This window comes from Trichosurus vulpecula, chromosome 3 (genome assembly GCF_011100635.1).
Source record: "Trichosurus vulpecula isolate mTriVul1 chromosome 3, mTriVul1.pri, whole genome shotgun sequence".
Lineage (NCBI taxonomy): Eukaryota > Metazoa > Chordata > Mammalia > Diprotodontia > Phalangeridae > Trichosurus > Trichosurus vulpecula.
In genome coordinates, this window is record NC_050575.1 from 378,016,159 (window position 1) to 378,031,435 (window position 15,277).

General features: G+C 39.1%; 1 pseudogene; it reads left to right on the plus strand.

Moving 5' to 3' along the window:
* Positions 1-1,243: 1,243 nt before the first annotated feature.
* The window catches only part of LOC118840816, a 43,684-nt pseudogene continuing 29,650 nt past the window's right edge, over positions 1,244-15,277 (plus strand).

The following is a 15,277-nucleotide window of genomic DNA, read 5'->3' on the forward strand; positions in this document are numbered from 1 at the left end:
GTCATGTAGGGGCTAGTGTGGAATAATCACTGTGGATATCTCACCACATACCCATTAAGAACTGGGATCATGTTGGTTTGATTAAGGTAGAAGCACCTTTGGTCTTAACACTTGAAAGATCAAAATGTGAAAGAGGAATTAGACTCAGCCTGTTTGATTCCCAAATGGTAGGACCAGCAAGACTAGGGGGGATGTTACAAAAAGGCAAGATTAGGCCTGATGCCATGAAAGATGTGCTAAGGAATGGGCTGCCTGGTGAGGTGTTGGGTTCTGCCCGATGGGTGCCCTTGAAACCTCCATTTTAAGGAGCAGGCCCTAGTCAAGTGTGTCTTCATTCCTCTCCATACCATGCTCCCTACTCTCCTGGTGCTTTCTGAATGGTGACTTCTTTTCTTCCTGCTTCCTCTGCCCCCCACCTCCCATCTTTTATGTGTTGTTTCCCTCCATCAGAATGTAAGCTCCTAGACGAAGATTATCTTTCTGCTGGTATTTATATTCCCAGAGTTTAACACTTTGTGTTCAAATCCTGCCTCAAATACTTCCTGGCTGTATGACCCTGGGAAAGTCACTTGACCCTGTTGGCTTCAGTTTCCTCATTTGTAAAGTGAGCTGGAGAAAGAAATGTCAAGCCACTCCAGCATCTTTGCTAAGGAGACCCCAAATGGGGTCAGGAAGAAAAACTAAGGAACCGAAGAGTTTCAAGGGGGAAAGGTCATAGAAATTACCAGAGACTGGGAGGGAGGGTGGTTAGGTTGTGTAATTTGAATTTTGACCCTTGACACTTCAGCTGAAGTGGTGGGGGCAGCCCTAACTGGCTCTTGTGAACCCATTATCAAATTAGCCCCTCTGAAATCAGAAAATCCTGCAATTCAGGGCTTGATTCATCGTTTTGTTGATTATCTAGACTTAAGAAAGTATTGGAAACAATGTTACTAATAGAGATTATATTTAAGAGTGTCATGGATATATTTGGTTTTTTTTTTCCCTGAGAGCTTGTTATTATACACATACCAGCATGTTGCTACTGGATAGATAGATTTTCAGATCTGTCTTTAGCCTTTAGAGATTCAATTTAAAATAATTTTTTTTTTCAAACACACCTAAGACAACTTCTGAGGAGGAAGTCCTTTAAGGAACTCTTAGCCCAGTTTCCTTAGAGTGCCCTTTGATCTAGTTCTTTTTGTATTAAAGGCCAGGCCTGGTATCTAATTGGGCATAAGCAGGAGGCTGTGCAGAGGGAAAGATGTGGGAGACTTCCCTGCTGCCCAAGATCCTGGCTTTGGGGGTCCTGGGCCTCCTGATTCAAGCCCCAGGTGAGCAGCTCAGCCAGGCTGACCCAGTGTAGGGGATGATTTCTGGGGGGACATGGGAGGAGTCCTTTGATTTTCTCACTGAAGATATGAGGCTTTCGAATTGTTTTTTCTCTTGATCTCGCTGACTGATTGGGTTTGTGGGCTGAGGTGAAGGATCATTGTTAGTTTGATTTCAGGGGGCAAAACTAGGTTTGCTGCTGAGAAAGTGATGCCCTCTCTGTGTAGGTTATATATAAAAACTTCTATCAGCTGCTGATAGGGTGGGGAGAGAGGGAAAGGTTAGTCATTTTCAAGGAGATAGATAAGAGTGAGGATTGATGGGAGCATCTTTTTAGACTGGAAGTAGGATTGCTTCATTTGGATGAGAAAATGTGGCACAGCTTATTTCTTTATGTTCTTCCTCCCTCTGTCCCTTCTTTCTTTCTTTCTTTCATTTTTCTTTTCTTTTCTTTTTCTTTCTTTCTTTCTCTCTTTCTTTCTTTTCTTCCTTCCTTCCTTCCTTCCTTGCTTCCTTCCTTCCTTCCTTCCTTCCTTCTTTCTTTCTTTCTTCCTTTCTGTCTATAGTATTTTATTTTTTCCAATTAAATGTAAAGATAGTTTTCAACATTCATTTTTATAAGATTTTGAGTTTCAAGTTTTTCTTCTCCCCTTCCTCCTCCTCCCAAGATTGCAAGCAATCTGATATAGGTTATACATTTACAATAATGTAAACATTCCCAGATTAGTCATATTGTGAATTAAGAGGAGGAGCAAAAGGGAAAAGCCACCCAAAAAGTGAAAATAGTATGTTCTGATCTGCATTCTTATTCCGTAATTGTTTCTCTGGATATGCATAGCAATTTTTCCATCAGGAGTCTTTTGGGATTGTCTTGTATCATTACATTGCTTGAAAAACTGAGTCATTCATAGTAGATCATTGTACAACTTTGCTGTTACCATGTACAATGTTCTCTTTGGTTCACTTCCCTTGGCACGAGTATGTGCCTTTCCCAATTTTTCTTAAATCTGTCTGCTCATCACTTCTTAATATTTGATTACATTCATATACCACAACTTGTTTAGCCATTCACCAATTGATGGACATGCCCTGAATTTCCAACTCTTTGCCACCACAAAAAGAGTGGCTATAAACATTTTTGTCCTTGGGGATACATTCCCCTTTTTATGATCTTTTTTGGGATACAGACCAAGTTGTAGTATTCCTGGATCACAAAGTAAGAAGGGTTGATTGTCCTTTGGGCATAGTTCCAAATAGTTCTCCAGAATGGTTGTAATAATTTACAACTTCACTAGAGTTCATTAGTGTTCCAGTTTTCCCATATATTCTCCAATTTTTATCATTTTTCTTTTCTGTTATATTAACCAATCTGATAGGTATGAGGTGGTACCTCAGAGTTATTTTCATTTGTATTTGTCTAATTAATTACTAGTGATTTAGAGCATTTTCATATGGCTATAGGTAGTTTTAATTTCTTCCTTTGGAAACTGACTGTTCATACCCTTTGGCCATTTGTCAGTTGGGGAAGGACTTGTATTCTGATTCATTTGACTTAGTTCTATATGTATTAGAGAAATGAGGCCTTTATCAGAAATACTGCTGTAAAAATTGTTTCCCATTTTTCTCCTTTTGGTCTAAATTGTGTTTGTTTTGTTTGTGCGGAACCATTTAAATTTATTGTAATCCAAATGATCTATTTTGCATTTCGTGATATTCTGTAGCTCTTGTTTGGTCTCTTCTCCATAGATCTGACAGGTAAACTATTCCTTGCTGTCCTAATTTTTTTTATGGCATGCCCCTTTATGTCTAAATCATGTACCCATTTTGAACTTATCTTGGTATTTGGTGTGAGATGTTGGTCTATGGCTAGTTTCTGCCATACCATTTTTCAGTTTTCCCTGCAGTTTTGGTCAAATAGTGAGTTCTTATCCCAGAGAGAATTTGGTTTAATTTTGTTATTTTCATCCTCCCAAACCACTATTTTTATAGAAGAGAAACTGAAGCCCACCTGATATATATTGAAGTCACTGCCATATATTTTATATTGGGCTACACTTTGATCTCCTTTGATAAAAGAGTAGTGCAAATCTTTGAGAAGTATGCCTGATCCTTGTTCTTCTGACTGAGGAAGGGTGTGGCCATGTGCCCTGACAGTTGAGCAGTTTCTAGCTCTTGTACTCCAGGTTGGGGAGCTTGGAGGAAACTTAAGGAACATTGAATTCAATACCCTTTTCCAATTTAATCAAAGAGGAGAAACAGGCTTAGGGAAAGGAAAGGAACTGTAACAAGTTCACACAGGCAGTAAATTAGAGGGCTGTGATTTGAACCCCTATCCTCTGAGCCCAAATCCTGTACTCTGTGCATGCAATCTTATCACCTACTACTCTATTCACATTTGTTGTGTTGTTATTAAGTTGTTTTATAATCATGTCTGACTCTTGGTGACCCTATTTGGGATTTTCTTGGTGAAGATACTGGGGTTGGTTTGCCATTTCCTTCTCCAGTTCATTTTACAGATGAGGAAAGTAAGAGCAAACAGGTGAAATGACTTGCCCAGGGTCACATGGCTAGTAAGTATCTGAGGATGGATTTGAACTCAAGAAGATGAGGCTTCCTGACACATACTGTAGCCCAATGTAACTACTTTCCATATGCCTTTCTTCTACTCCCATCTTCCATCTCCCTTCTTTGCTGTCTTTCCCATGCCCAGAAAGCACTTTCCCCAGTCTAGTTCTGTTGAAGATTGTACACTAAAGACCCAGGGTGGGTTCTGCCACTTGTTGCAGAGCTTTTCCTGACCCTCCTCATATATTTTCCTAGCTCTTTGCCAGGAACTCTCCTTTATGCCTCTCCCTTGTAATCCTAGTTATTGGTGTGCAGGTCATTGTTCTCTAGGAGAGTGTAAATTTGTGCCACTTTATCCTCAATTCAAAGCTGAGGTGCTTGTTAAGTCTTTGTTCAATTGGATCATACTGATAAACTATATGGCACTGATTTGTTGCTTTGTGGTTTCCTAAGCTAGGCTGGGGGTGGGATTTTTGGGGAACAGTTGCTTTGATCTTGAGACTCTGGATCCCCAAAGCTGGACAGCTCCTGAGTCAGTGCCAGAGCTTTCTAAAAGAGCTCTTTTGTGAAATAAGTTCCCAATCACTGGAGACTTTTAAGAAAAATTAAAGAATCATGGCAGAAACAGGAGGAGGCTTACATTTCCATCTAATGAAAAAAATGGTAGGATTTTAGAGGAGGTATTTGGACAACAGTTCAGTCATCTGTCTCTGAGTATTTCTCTCCTCTTTGTTCCCAGGACATCATGTAGATGACCTCATCAGGACCACTGAGTCTGGACAGATCCAAGGGACTCAAATCAGTATCAAGGGGATTGACAAACGTGTCAACGTTTTTCTGGGAATCCCCTTTGCAAACCCCCCTGTGGGGGCCCTGAGGTTTTCTCCTCCGCAACCACCAGATTCATGGAGCAATGTGAGAGATGCAACTATTCATCCACCCTCGTAAGCATCTTCCTCTCCTTTTCTTACCAGATAAAGAAAACGCACCATTGTGTCTTACCTACATTTTTTCTCTGTGTACTCTGCACACAGTAGACGTTTCTTAAATATTTATTGAAGGAATGAATGCTCCCTGGGCTGTGAAGCCTCAAATAATTGCTTCATGATAATAGTTCACATTTATTTGGACTTGAGAGAATAACTTCAGAAAAATACAGTGAGGGAGTTATGACACATATTTCTACAGATAGGAAAACAAATGCTAATAGAGATGAGAGGCAGCTAGGTGACTCAGTGGATAGAATTCAGTGCCTGGAGTCAGAAAATCCTAAGTTCAAATTTGATCTCAGACATTTGCTACCTGTGTGACCCTGGGTAAATCACTTCACCCTGTTTCCCTCAGTTTCTTCATCTGTAAAATGAGCTAGAGAAGGAAACGGCAAAGCACTACAGTAACTTTGACAAAAAACCTCATATGGAGTCATGACGGGTCAGCCAGGACTGAATGACAACAGAGACTAAGTGACTCACCCAAGGTCACAAAGTTAATGAATAACAAACCAGAACTCAGAGACTGATAGGCTCAGATAGGAAGGGGACACTTTAGAGGTCATTAAGTCTGACCCCTTGTATTGTTCTTTAAGCAGTTTGATGTCTTTTCCTTTGGAGACCACCCTTATTCCCCATTCCATACACCAGCCTACCTCCTACCCTCCACCATAATGCTCCTCTGGAACAAAGATAATTCCCCTGGCACAGTGGCGCCCAGGTCTGCACTTCATAAAATGTTCCTAGTTCTGGTCTGTTCTGGTCTAGTTAGAAATTCATCAGTCTGCAGCTGGTTTTCTGATTCCTCACATTCATCTTCTTATGGAGCAACCACATTCCATGACATTCATACACTAGGATGTGTTCAGCTATTTGCATTTTGGTAATGTCTATTTGTTTTACAAGTTTTTTTTTCCTTTTCCTATTTCCTTTTTCTCTTTTTTAAATTTATTTTTTTTATTTTTAGTTTACAACACTCAGATCCACAAGTTTTTGAGTTCCAAAATTTCTCCCCCTGTCTCTTCTCTCCCCTCACCCCCCCCCGATGGCATGTAATCCAATATAGGTTCTACATGTACCTCCACATTAAACTTATTTACACAATAGTCAAGTTGTAAAGAACAATTATCACCGATAAAATGAATCATGAGAAAGAAGAAACAAGACCAAAAGAGAGGAAAAAAGGAAAAAAGAGAGAGCAAATGGTTTGCCTCAATCTGCATTGAGACTCCATAATTCTTTCTTTGGATGTGGGTAACTTTTTCCATCATGAGTGTTTTGGAGCTGTCTTTGAACTTTGTATTGCTGAGAAGAGCCAAGTCTATCAAAGATAGCCCAAGTCAATTACAGATACCATGTGTCTGTAATCATGTTCTTCTGGTTCTGCTCTCCTCAGTCAGCATCACTTAGGCCTTTCCAGGTTATTTTGAAGTCCATCTGCTCCCCATTTCTTATGGCACAGTAGTATTCCATTTCATTCATATACTACAACTTATTTAGCCATTCCCCAATTGATAGGCATCCCCTTGATTTCCAATTCTTTGCCATCACAAAAAGAGCTGCTATTAGTATTTTTGTATATATGGGTCCATTTCCCACTTGTACGATCTCTTTGGGATATAGCCCTAGTAGAGGTATTACTGGGTCAAAAGGTATGCACATCTTTTTCTAAACGACTTTCTCTTTTTTATTATTTAATATTTTAGTTTTCAACATGGATTCCCACAAGATTGAGTTACAAATTTTCTCCCCATTTCTACCCTCCCCCTCACCCAAAAATTGCATATATTCTGATTGCCCCTTTTCCAAGTCTGCCCTCCATTCTCTCACCCCACTCCCCCTCCCCCTTATCCCTTTTCCCCTTACTTTCTTGTAGGGCAAGATAGATTTCTATACCCCATTGCCTGTAAAACTTATTTCCCAGTTACATGTAAAAACAACTTTTTTGAGCATTTGTTTTTAGACCATCAAGTTCTAAATTTACTCCCTTCTTCCCTCCCCATGCACCCTCCTTGAGAAGGCAAGCAATTCAACACAGGCCACACATGTGTCATTATGCAAAACACTTCCATAATACTCATGTTGTGAAAGACTGCCTATATTTCCCTCCATCATATCCTGTCCCCCTTTATTCAATTTTGTCCCTTGACCTGGTCCCTTTTCAAAAGTGTTTGCTTTTGATTACCTCCTCCCCCTGTCTGCTCTCTCTTCTATCATACCTTCTCTCTTATCCCCTTTCCCCCCTACTTTTCTGTAGGGTAAGATACCCAATTGAGTGTGTATGTCACTCCCTCCTTAAATAAAATCTGGTGAGAGCAAGATTCACTTATTCCCTTTCACCTGCCCTCTCTTCCTTTCCAATAGAATTGCTTTTTCTTGCCACTTTTATGTGAGATAATTGACCCCATTCTATCTTTCCCTTTCTCCTTCTCCCAATATATTGCTCTCTCAGCCCTTAATTTAATTTTGTATTTTTTAGATATCATCCTTTTATACTCGACTCACCGTTTGCCCTCTGTCCACACACACACATGCATGCACACACACACACAATTATTATACACACACACACACACACACACACACACACACACACACACACACATATATATATATATATATATAATGTTATATGTATATTCCCTTCAACCACCCTAATACTGAGAAAGGTCTCATGAGTTACAATTATCATCTTTCCATGTAGGAATGTAAACAAAACAGTTCAACTTTAGTAAGTCCCTTATGATTTCTCATTCCTGTTTGCCTTTGCATACTTCTCTTGATTCTTGTATTTGAAAGTCAAATTTTCTGTTCAGTTCTGGTCTTTTCATTAAGAATGCTTGAAATTCCTCTATTTCATTGAAAATCCATATTTTACCCTGAAGTATTATACTCAGTTTTTCTGGCTAGGTGATTCTTGGTTTTAATCCTAGCTCTATTGACCTCCAGAATATCATATTTCAAGCCCTTTGATCCCTTAATGTAGAAGCTGCAATATCTTATGTTATCCTGATTGTATTTCCACAATGCTCAAATTGGTTCTTTCTAGCTGCTTGAAATATTTTCTCCATTACCTGGGAACTCTGGCATTTTGCTACAAGACTCCTAGGAATTTTCTTTTGGGGATCTTTTTCAAGAGGCAATCAGTGGATTCTTTCAATTTTTATTATACCCTCTGGCTCTAGAATACCAGGGCAGTTTTACTTGATAATTTCTTGAAAGATGCTGTCTAGGCTCTTTTTTTGATCATGGCTTTCAGGTAGTCCAGTAATTTTTAAATTATTTCACCTGGATCTATTCTCCAGCTCAGTGTTTTTTTTTCCAATGAGATATTCCACATTGTCTTCCATTTTTTCATTCTTTAGGTTCTGTTTTATAATTTCTTGATTTCTCATAAAATCACTACCTCCCACTTGCTCCATTCTAATTTTTAAGGTAGTATTTTCTTCAGTGGTCTTTTGGATCTCCTGTTCCTAATTCTGCCTTTTAAGGCATTCTTCTCCTCATTGCCTTTTTGGAGGACTTTTGTCATTTGGTTAATCTATTTTTTAAGGTGTTATTTTCTTCAGTTTTTTTGGGTGTCCTTTAGCAAGTTGTTGACTTGTTTTTCATGATTTTCTTGCATCACTCTCATTTCTCTTCCCAATTTTTCCTCTCCTCTTACTTGACTTTCCAAATCCTTTTTGAGCTCTTCCATGACCTGAGACCAATTCGTATTTTTCTGGGAGGTTTTTAATGTAGGCTCTTTGACTTTGTTGACTTCTTCTGGCTGTATGTATGGATCTTCTTTGTCAGCAAAGTAAGATTCTATAGTGTGAGTCTGAGTCCTTTTACATTGCTTGCTCATATTCCCAGCCAGCTACTTGGCCCTTGAGCTTTTTGCCAGGATGTGACTGCTTACAGAGTGGAGAGTGCTTTGTCACAAGCTTCAGGGGCCTTGCCCTACAGTTTTCAGAACTACTTCTATTCTGAGGTGGTATGATATTCCTCTCCAGGCCTGTGCTCTGGTCTGTGAGTGCAAGCACTCATTTCTGCCATGTAGCTACCAGTAGTACTCCCTCTCCACAGTCACCTCAAGCTCTGCCACACCAGAACACCTCATACCCCAAGAACCACAATCTAGGACTGTGACTCAGATCCAAGCAGGGCAGAGAGAGAGAATCCTACCTCTTTGCCAGCAAAGTGCTCCCTGCATTCCCATTCTGATCTGCCACTTGATTCCTTCCACCATGTGGGCCTGGGGCTGGAAGCAGCCACTGCAGGAGCTCAGGAAGCAGCCACCTGAGCTTCCTGTTGCTGCCACCTTGCCACCTCCAGGGCTGGGGCCTAACCCTGCTCTTCTCTCATCCAGATCCAACAGTTTTCCCACTGATCTGCTCATTGGGCTTTGGCATTTATGGGTTGAAAAGTCTGGTAACTGCTACAGCTCAGTGATTCATGGCCCTATGCTTGATCTCCTCCCCCACCCCCATCTCCTCTGGGCCCAGTCTCTCCTGGCATGGCCAAAGCTGGACTGCGCTGTGCTCACAGTACGGTGTGATAGACCCTTCCCAGAGACTTTCCAGGTGCTCTGGGGTAAAGACCTGCTTCCCTCTGTTATTTTGTGGGTTCTGTAGCTCTAGAATTTGTTCAGAGCCATTTTTACAGGTGTTTGGAAGGATTTGGGGGAGAGCTTTAACAGGTCCCTGTTTTCCTGCCACCATCTTGGCTTTGCCCCGGTATGCACATCTTTATAGCCCTTTGAGTATAGTTCCAAATTGTTCCCTAGAATGGCCGGATCAGTTCACAACTCTACCAATGATGTAACAATGTTCCAATTTTCCCACATCCTCTCCAGCGTTTATCATTTTCCTGTTTTGTCATGTTGGCCAATCTGACAAGAGAGATGTGGTACCTAAGAGTTGTTTTGATTTGTGTTTCTCTAATCAATAGTGATTTAGAGCATTTTTCAAATGCCTATAGATATCTTTATTTTTTTTTCTCTTAAGAATTATTTTATTATTTAATATTTTAGTTTTCAACATTGATTTCCACAAGATTTTGAGTTACAAATTTTCTCCACATTTCTGCCCTCCCCCCTACTCCAAGATGGCATATATTCTGATTGTCCCATTCCCCAGGCAGCCCTCCCTTCTGTCACACCACTCCCTCCCCATCCACTTTCCCCTTACTTTCTTGTAGGGCAGGATAGATTTCTATGCCCCATTGCCTATATATCTTATTTCCCAGTTGCATGCGAAAACAACTTTTTTTTTGAGCATCTGATATTAAAACATTGAGTTCCATATTCTCTCCCCTCTTCCTTCCCCACCCACCCTCCTTGAGAAGGCAAACAACTCAACACAGGCCACACATGTATCGTTATGCAAAACACTTCCATAACAGTCATGTTGTGAAAGACTAACTATATTTCCCTCCATCCTATCTTGTCTGTCTTTATTTAATTTTCTCCTTTGACCCTGTCCTTTTCAAAAGTGTTTGCTTCTGATTACCTCCTCCCCCTATCTGCCGTCCCTTCTATCATCCCCCCTTTTTATCCTCTTCTCCCTACTTTTCTGTGGGGTAAGATACCCGATTGAGTGTGTATATTATTCCCTCCTCAGGTCAAATCCAATGAGAGCAAGATTCACTCATTTCCCCTAACCTGCTCCCTCTTGCCTTCCAACAGAACTGCTTTTTCTTGACACTTTTATGTGAGATAATTTGCCCCATTCTATCTTATCTTTCCCTTTCTCTCTCTCTCTCTCTCTCTCTCTCTCTCTCTCTCTCTCTCTCTATATATATATATATATATATATAGACACACACACACACATATTCCTCTCTCACCCCTTAATTTAATTTTATTTTTTTTAGATCTCGCCCCTTCATATTCAACTCACCCTGTGCCCTCTGTATATATATATAGTGTGTGTGTGTGTATATATATATATATATATATATATATATATATATATATGTATGTATGTATGTATATGTATATGTATATTCCCTTCAACTACCCTAATACTGTGAAAGATCTCATGAATTAAACACATCATTTTTCCATGTAGGAACGTAAACAAAACAGTTCAACTTTAGTAAGTCCCTTAATATGTCTCTTTCTTGTTTACCTTTTCATGCTTCTCCTGATTGTTGCATTTGAAAATCCCCCAAAACCGCCAACCAGGATTGCAACCCAGATCCAAGCAGGGTAAAACAAGCCCTGCACTCCTGCTCTGGTCTGCTGCTTGATTCCTCCAAACATGTGAACCAGGAACTCCAGAAGCAGCTGATGCTGGAGCTCCAACACCACACCACCTCCACCACCCCCAGGGCTGGTGGCCAGACTGCTCTCTAACCTGATCTAGCAGTTGACCTACTAACCTGCTCCGTGGTCTTTGGAGTTTGTGGGTTGAGAAGTCTGGTAACTGCCACAGCTCAATGATTCATGGCACTCAGGCCTGCTCCAGTCGACTCCTGGTCTGATATGTCCTGGTGCAGCCCACACTGGGCTGTACTCCACTCCCAGCAGCATCTGATAGACCCTTCCCAGTGACCATCCAGGCCGTCCTGCACTGGATAACTGCTTCCCTCTTTTATTTCATGGGTTCCGCAGCTCTAGAATTTGTTCAGAGCCGTTTTCTACAGGTGTTTGGAGGGATTTGGGGGAAATCTGCTTTCCAGCTGCCATGTTGGCTCTGCCCCCACATAGATATTTTTAATTTCTTCCTCTGAAAACTGCCTGTTCATGTCCTTTGACCATTTCTCAATTGAGGAATGACTTGTATTCCTATAAAATTCACTCAGTTCCCTGTATATTTTAGAGATGAGGCCTTTATCAGAGACATTGGTTGTAAAAATTCTTTCCTAATCTTCTGCTTCCCTCCTAATCTTTGTTACATTGGCTTTGTTTATACAAAAACTTTTCAATAGGACATAATCAAAATTATCCATTTGGCATTTCATAATGCTCTTTATTTCTTGTTTGGTCATTAATTCTTTCCTTCTCCATAAATCTGACAACTAAACTATTCCTTGCTCTCCCAAATTGCTTATGGTATTAGCCTTTATAACTATATTATGGTAACATTTTGACTTAATTTTGGTATACAGTATAAGATATTGGTCTGTGCCCAATTTCTACTTATTGTTTTCCAGTTCTCCTAGCATTTTTTGTGAAAGAATGAATTCTTTTTTTTCTTTTTTAAAAATTATTTATTTCCATTACAGATGCTGTAAAGAGAAAATTGATTAGCTAAGTTTAACATATCAACACAAATATGTGTATATTTACATATACACACTTGTTGTGTTGCATTGTGCACAAATATGTAAATATATTAAACATATGCATGTGTATAGGTGACATCAGAGCTTCCACATGGAAAGTAGTTTGAGGCACATGAAATGATATGGAAAAATATGGTCAGAGGCCAATAGGAAATAACCCTAAAATAGATAGATAGATAGATAGATAGATAGATAGATAGCCAAAAGCTATTCTTCAATAAATAAGTTGTCCAAAGACTTCAACAAACAGTTCTCTAAAGAATTTCAGAATTTATCCACCACATGAAAAAATGCTCCAAATCTCTAAATTATTATACTTCTTATTAGAGAAGTGCAAGACAAAAAAAATCACTTGGGAAAGATGAAAACAGCGAGTAAGAGGAAAAATATGTAAAAATGGGTACATTAGTACATTTCTGGAAGAGCTGTGAATCAGTACCATCATCTTGGAAAGTGGTTTGGAATTATGCAAGTAACATGACTAAATGTCTATGCCAGAAAGCCCCCATATACATCATCATATTTATGTCAATATTTTTTGTGGTTACAAAGAAATATAAATAAAGTGGATGTCGTTCAACTAGGGAATGACTAAATAAATTGTGGTACATAAATATTACTGTGCTTTAAGAAATGCACATCTTGAATACAGGGATGCAAAGGGCAGTTAAACAGAGTCAATGATACAATAACTGAAATATAAACAGAAAGCACCTGCTACCTTAATCAATCAAAATAGAGACAGCTAGTAGTACGATGGACAAAGCACTTAGCCTTCCATCGGGAAAATGAGTTCAAATCCAACCTTAGACACTGATGTGACCTTGGGGAAGTCACTTAATCTGTTTGCCTCAGTTTCCTTAATTGTAAAATGGAGATAATAATTGCATCTACTTCCCATGCTTTTTGTTAGGATCAAATAAAATTTGTAAAAATAAAATGGTGCTTATATAAATGCTAATTCTCTTTCTTTATACTACAATTACAAAACATGCCCCTCTTCCAAAGATGAAATTTGAGAAGATACCCCCAAGGTCACTCCTTTGCAAAAGTGGTAGGTCCAGAGGTGTGATATGCTGTATATGTTTTCAGAGTTCTTTGATGTATTGGTCAGGCTTTCTGAATTTTTATCTTTTTTATTCTCTTTTTCTTTTAAAAAAATATTTTTTTGCCATATGGGCTAGGTATATGGAAGGGGAAAGTGAAGGTATAATAGAAGAAAATTTTAAGTTGAAAAGTGAAACTTCAATAAAACATGTGTGTGTTTTTCTAAGTTACCATGAGAAAATTAATAAAATGAGGTATTGCTGTAGGTACACTTAAAGAATGATCATAAGGAGGAGTTATGCCTCTGTTTCTTTTTTTAATTTAATTTATTTAATATATTAAGTTTTCAGCAATGATTTTCACAAGAGTTTAAATTATGAATTTTCTCCCCATTTCTACCCTCCCACCCACTCCAAGATGGTGTATATTCTGGTTGCCATGTTCCCCAGTCAGCCTTCCCTTCTGTCGCCCCGCTCCCCTCCCATCCATCCCCATTTCCCTTCTTCTCTTGTAGGGCAAAACAAATTTCTATGCCCCATTGCCTGTGTATCTTATTTCCTAGTTGCATGAAAAAACCTTTTTTTGTTTGTGTTTGAATGTCTGTTTTTAAAACTTTGAGTTCCAACTTCTCTCCCCTCTTCCCTCCCCACCCACCCTCCCTAAGAAGGCAAGCAATTCAACATAGGCCACATGTGGATCATTATGTAAAACCCTTCCACAATACTCATGTTGTGACAGACTAACTATGTTTTGCTCCTTCCTAACCTATTCCCCTTTATCCAGTTTTCTCCCTTGACCCTGTCCCTTTTTGAAAGTGTTTTTGATTATCTCCTCCCGCTATCTGCCCTCCTTTCTATTGTGCCCCCTTTTTTATCTGCTTCCTCTTTCTTTCCTGTGGGGTAAGATGCCCAAATGAGTGTGTATGGTATTCCCTCCTCAGGTCAAATCCAATGAGAGCAAGATTTACTCATTCCTCCTCACCTGCCCCCTCTTCCCTTCCTACAGAACCACTTTTTCTTGCCACTTCTATGTGAGATAACTTATCCCATTCTATCTCTCCCTTCCTTTCTCTCTCAATATATTCCTTTCTTATCCCTTAAACTGATTTTAATTTTTTAGATATCATCCCTTCATATTCAACTCACCCTGTGCCCTCTGTCTATATATGCATATATATATATATACACACACACACACACACACCCCTATGTATATACATACATACACACATATGTGTGTGTATATATATATATATATACACATACACACACACACACACATATATATATATATATATATATATATATATATATATATATATATGCATATTCCTTTCAGCTATTCTAATACTGAGGTCTCATGAATCATACACATCACCTTTCCATGTAGGAATGTAAACAAAACAGTTCAACTTTAGTAAGTCCCTTATGATTTCTCTTTCTTGTTTACCTTCTCATGCTGCTCTTGATTCTTATGTTTGAAAGTCAAATTTTCTATTCAGCTCTGGTCTTTTCACTGACAAAGATTGAAAGTCCTCTATTTTATTGAAAATCCACATTTTGCCTTGGAGCATGATATTCAGTTTTTCTGGGTAGGTGATTCTTGGTTTTAATCCTAGCTCCATTGACCTCCAGAATATCATATTCCAAGCACTTCGATCCCTTAATGTAGAAGTTGTCAGATCCTGTGTTATCCTCATTGTTTTTCCACAATACTTAAATTGTTTCTTTCTGGCTTCTTGCAGCATTTTCTCCTTGATCTGGAAACTTTGAAATTTGGCGACAATGTTCCTAGGAGTTTTCTTTTTGGGATCTATCTGAAGAGGCAATCTCTGGATTCTTTCTATTTCTATTTTGTCCTGTGGTTCTAGAATATCAGGGCAGTTCTCCTTGATGATTTCTTGAAAGATGATGTCTAGGCTCTTTTTTGATCATGCCTTTCAGGTAGTCCAATAATTTAAAAATGATCTCTGCTGGATCTATTTTCCAGGTCAGTGGCTTTTCCAATGAGATATTTCACATTGTCTTCCATTTTTTCATTCCTTTGGTTCTGTTTTATAATATCTTGATTTCTCATAATGTCACTAGCTTCCA